The sequence below is a fragment of the Cupressus sempervirens genome, chromosome 5 (genome assembly GCF_028749045.1).
Source record: "Cupressus sempervirens isolate cs-2001-9-10 chromosome 5, ASM2874904v1, whole genome shotgun sequence".
In the NCBI taxonomy this organism is placed as follows: Eukaryota; Viridiplantae; Streptophyta; class Pinopsida; order Cupressales; family Cupressaceae; genus Cupressus; species Cupressus sempervirens.
Window position 1 is genome coordinate 491411166 of NC_143122.1, and position 4659 is coordinate 491415824.

Here is a 4659-nt window from a genome sequence, read left to right on the forward strand (position 1 = left end):
TTATGACAAATCTTGTTTTGGCAAAGATGGCAATACATGGTGCTGTCTACTCCTTGGGAGATTGGATTGCACAGGTCTGTATCTCAACATCAACATGGAAAATGGTGTGAAATTGCACTTTCCTTAGTCGTGGTTGCATACCTACTGCACTCTTTCGTTTGAAAAATGAATAGAAATACCATATCTAGTAGCTTCTCTATGTTGTACTCATTTATTGGTAATGATTTAATGTCATGCCATTTGATGGTAGCTTCTAGAGTTTCATTTAGTTGTAAGGTGTGTCTTATCTTTTCAAGTTTGTATACTCCATTTGGTAGTTTGGTATTAATTGATGATGTCTGGGATCTTCTACCTTCACTGTAGTCTTCATCATCATCCAACTTGTTGTTTGGTATTTTCCATGTTATCCTCTATTTCCATGGTCTTTAGCATGGTTGTGTATTTTATCTATCTAGTTCAAAGACTATATGCGCCTAAGGTGGAAGTCATTTAGAACTAACAATTGGAGAGATCGTGTTTCCCCTTGTAAAACTATAAAATGTCACGAGTTTAAGGTCAAGAAGGAAGAAGTCGTAGCATTTTGAGTAGCAAAATATGCTTAAAATTACATATTTAGTTGATTCTTTGGTGAAGTTTCTTATTTCAATTCAATTGATTTTGGTTGTCAACCAAATTCCTAACTCCAATGTATATTGTATTTCAGTGCTACATTTTCATAGGGATCTAAGTAAAATGACAGTTGACTATTATTTATATTTGAGAATTTGTGTTGTGCCTTACTATGATCCTTTGATAATAGAGGACAAATCAATCTAAATTTCTTTCTCATGTCCCATGTTCGATGCTTCTTCTTGTGTAACTAACCACTTTTGATGTGGGTTATGAACTCTGATGCTAGTATGCTATTACATGGCCATTTATTATAGAGTAGATATAATAATTATCTTTGAATATACTATAAGGGTCTCTAAACATGAGTAAAGCAGTATTACATAACGTAGATCTGAACTCAAAATTCATGATGTTTTCCACTCTGGAGAAAGAGGGGAACTTAATATACTCATAACACACCCCATCAGAAGAGATCCATTGGATAGTTTTTGTTGGGGTTTGACTCTCCTGGTGTAGCGCTAAGCTAGGCTTCTAGGTGCTAGGATATTTGCTCTTGTTGGTGGTTCTAGACCCGCTAAATGCTCTAGATAATTGTCTGTCAAATTTTGGTTGAAGGAGCTATGCTTGGGCTGTCAAGTCTTATGCAAAGTTTGTCCTATTTTATGGTGATTACATGAACTTTTATCAGTGCAGAAGTATGGTCTATAAATTCTTAGAGTCTCTAGTGCCTCTAAGATTTACATCATTGGGTGACTAATTCTTTGAAGTCCCTAATGTTTGGTGACATTGAGCTATACCTATGTGAGTTATGTTTGGGTTTTCCTTCCTCATTTTCATTTCACTTTTGTGAGTTGTTTTTCCTGAGGCCATTGGAAATTCCCTTTGCTAGTTCCTAAAATTGGATGGATCTAGTACAATTTTGGGCTATTCTATGTTTGTATTCTAGTTGAAATAGAGATCTCTCCACTTCAATCATGGTTGATGAGAGGCCACGGGTGAAGCATTGAATATGAGGGTTTTCCATTTTGTTGTAGAGATTGCATCTCTATAGGATACATGCCTAATGATTGCCATTTTGTGTTGGATAGGTGCGGTTACTTGATGGAGGGCTATGGAAAATGACCATTTGCAATTAGAGCTTCTGATTTTGTTTTAGATTTTCCTTTTGAGGACTTGTTTTCTAATGAAGAAGAAACTTTTTTTGATTATATTGATGCTTCTCATGCTGTTGGTCTGAGCTAGACTCCTATCGCTTCCATTCTTGTCACAATTTTGGATGTTAGATCGTATTTCAGGTGCGATGCCCGCTAGCCTTGTGGCCTATGTTGTTGAAGTTACTACTCCCACTTTTGTTTTGAACAAAATTCTACTGATAATGTTGACTCTTAAATAATCACTCTTGGGCCTTGTTGACAGGTTGTAGTGGGGTTTCCTTTGTTGCAATCCTAACAATAGCGTTGCTTAGACTTTTGTCCAAGTGCATAGAAAAAGGTTTATTTTGTTGTGTTGTTGATGCCCTATGTTTATGCTTTCATCCCTTGTTTGTGTAAAGGTTAACAACCCCTTGTTTTGGCTGTTATAGAAAAACAACATATCAATATCATTCTTTCAGATTGAACAATACTAGACGAGTAATGATACTATCTTGAAAAATACAAGAAGCCAAGACTACAATATACACTCGTTTGATGAAGCAAATAAAATCCTTCCAACAATAATTAGTCAGAACTATCAAAGTGAATTTTTAGGATTGTATAAACACAATTGGAAAATGGATCGAGAAGATTTCATGTCTTTCTCATGGGTGGCAACTTTGGTTATTATGTGTAAAATTGGCCTCATTCTTTTAACAATTATTTTCATGTTATCCGTAGAATTATTTTTTATCATTTAAGTTTCTTGTTCTTGCAAGATGAACTACGAGATGCAGTGTTACTGGTGTTTGCAAATAAGTAGGATATTCCCAATGCAATGAATGCTGCAGAGATCATGATAAACTTGGGTTGCATTCTCTTAGGCAGTGACACTTGTGAGTATTACATTCTTTATAATTTTCAGTATTAAAAATTCTAGATACTAATCATCTATTATGCTACACTATTTCTACTTTGCATATAGTTTATCATCACTCTAGTAAACAAGAAAAAAATTGGAATGTTTAGTGTTGCTTGTGAAACAGCTTGTATCATGTCCTAAGGTATATACAAAGCATACATCTTTTAGCATGCAAGGTTCACCACACACACTATTTCCAATACTTTGTTTGACAGTAGTAAGGTTTAAATTATCATTCAAGACATTGGGTTGATGTGTAAACTTTATTCCCTTTTCATTGTTTCTTAATGTGTGTGTACCGTTTGCAAAATGAATTTAGAAGTGTGCTTTTTGTTTTGTTTCACCATGACATGTTCTTATAGTTTTCCAATGTTTGAAAGGTCTTGGTGGGTCACAAAATCTATTAATTAAATTGAAAGCAAGGTTTGTATGTCATGAAACTCTTGCATTGCTCATTGCATTTGAAGCCACTTGTAACTTGTTTTGTTAATAGTTTTTTTGGCTAGCATGAACTATAGGCTAAGCAATCCAAGAAGTTTGGAAGTAGCTGTGGAAACAACTATAGAGTTCCTAAATGCAACAGTTAAGCAAGTGTTGGTTAGGGGTCCAAAGCTGAGGGTTGTTAAGGCAAAAGATGCATTTACAGAATTGAAAAATGCTTCAGGTTATGTTGTGGCCGCAATGCCATTGACTAAGGGTAAAGTTTCAGAGACTCTTCCACATTTCATAAGAACTTACTGGGGTGTAGTCGATACTGCATTATGTGCTGAAATAGTTGAGTCTGTAGATGCTTACTTATTTGTAGGGCCCATTTTTAATGAATATAGCTCAATGGGATATTCATTACTCTTGAAGAAGGAGAAAGCTATAATTCTGCAGCCTAATCTGGTAACTATCACAAATGGACCTACTTTTGGGTCTATATTAATGAAAGACTTCTTAGAAGCCATCGCAAAGAAGTTGAAGCACAATACAATGGCCTTCGATAATTATTAGCATATATTTGTGCCTCATGGTGTTCCCTTGAAAGGTGCTCCAAACAAGGCTCTTAGAGTCAAATTGTTATTCAAACACATCCAGGTAAAATTATTGAGAATCACTACATATCATAAAATGACTTATGGTTCAGTCGGTACTTCAATCCTTGGTTTTGTTGTTGTTCCTATAGATTAATGAGTAAAAACTTCTTATTTGTAGGCCATGCTATCAAATGAGACAGTTGTCATTGCAAAAACTGGTGACTCTTGGTTCAACTTCCAGAAGCTTAAACTCCCAGAGAAATGCAGGCAATGCAAAATCTCTTGCAAAAGTTTATATAATTAAATTTCTGACTCATTTATTTTGATGATGGATCATAGTGTATGATTTAAAATGTTGATCTAACCAAGAAACTATTGAACAACAAAATTTTGAACAACAAAGTTCATAAAATTATAATACATGATTTGTCTAACTGACTAGCTTGTTACCTATAAGTCACAAATTTGCACTGAAATAGTTCCTACAATTTATTGCAATTATTTATGCCCCTATTTGGAATTGGTTATTAGGTTTAGTTTGAAGAATCAGTAATTTGTGACATTATTTTTCTTAAGGCTTGTGTCAATGTTGAATGATTCATTCTAATGTTGATTTTGTAGGTATGAGTTTCAGATGCAGTATGGATCAATTGGTTGGTCTGTTGGAGCTACACTGGGATATGCTCAAGCATTGTACAGGATGAGTTAAAGGCCCAATCCCATCACCTTGAGAGGATCGTAAGGCTTGTATTCCATCTTCATTGATATTCCCCAAAACCATTTGTATCTTTACTAGCATACTTCATTGCAATAGTCTTTGAATATCCATTCTTGCTATTACAATCAATGCTAGCAAAGCTTTAACACACAAATCCACTTAGAGTTTTAAAAGAGAACTAAGGTTAGATTGAAGGATGTGGAATTTATTTCTCTCTCCAGACCATGTGGCAACAATTTTAGCAATTTTGCAGTA

The 4659-nt window shown here is 34.8% G+C and overlaps 1 pseudogene; it reads left to right on the top strand.

Annotated features, from left to right (window-relative positions):
• The first annotated feature begins 3174 nt into the window (after positions 1-3174).
• Positions 3175-4395, top strand: LOC149556876 (pyruvate decarboxylase 2-like; annotated as a pseudogene).
• Positions 4396-4659: the final 264 nt, after the last annotated feature.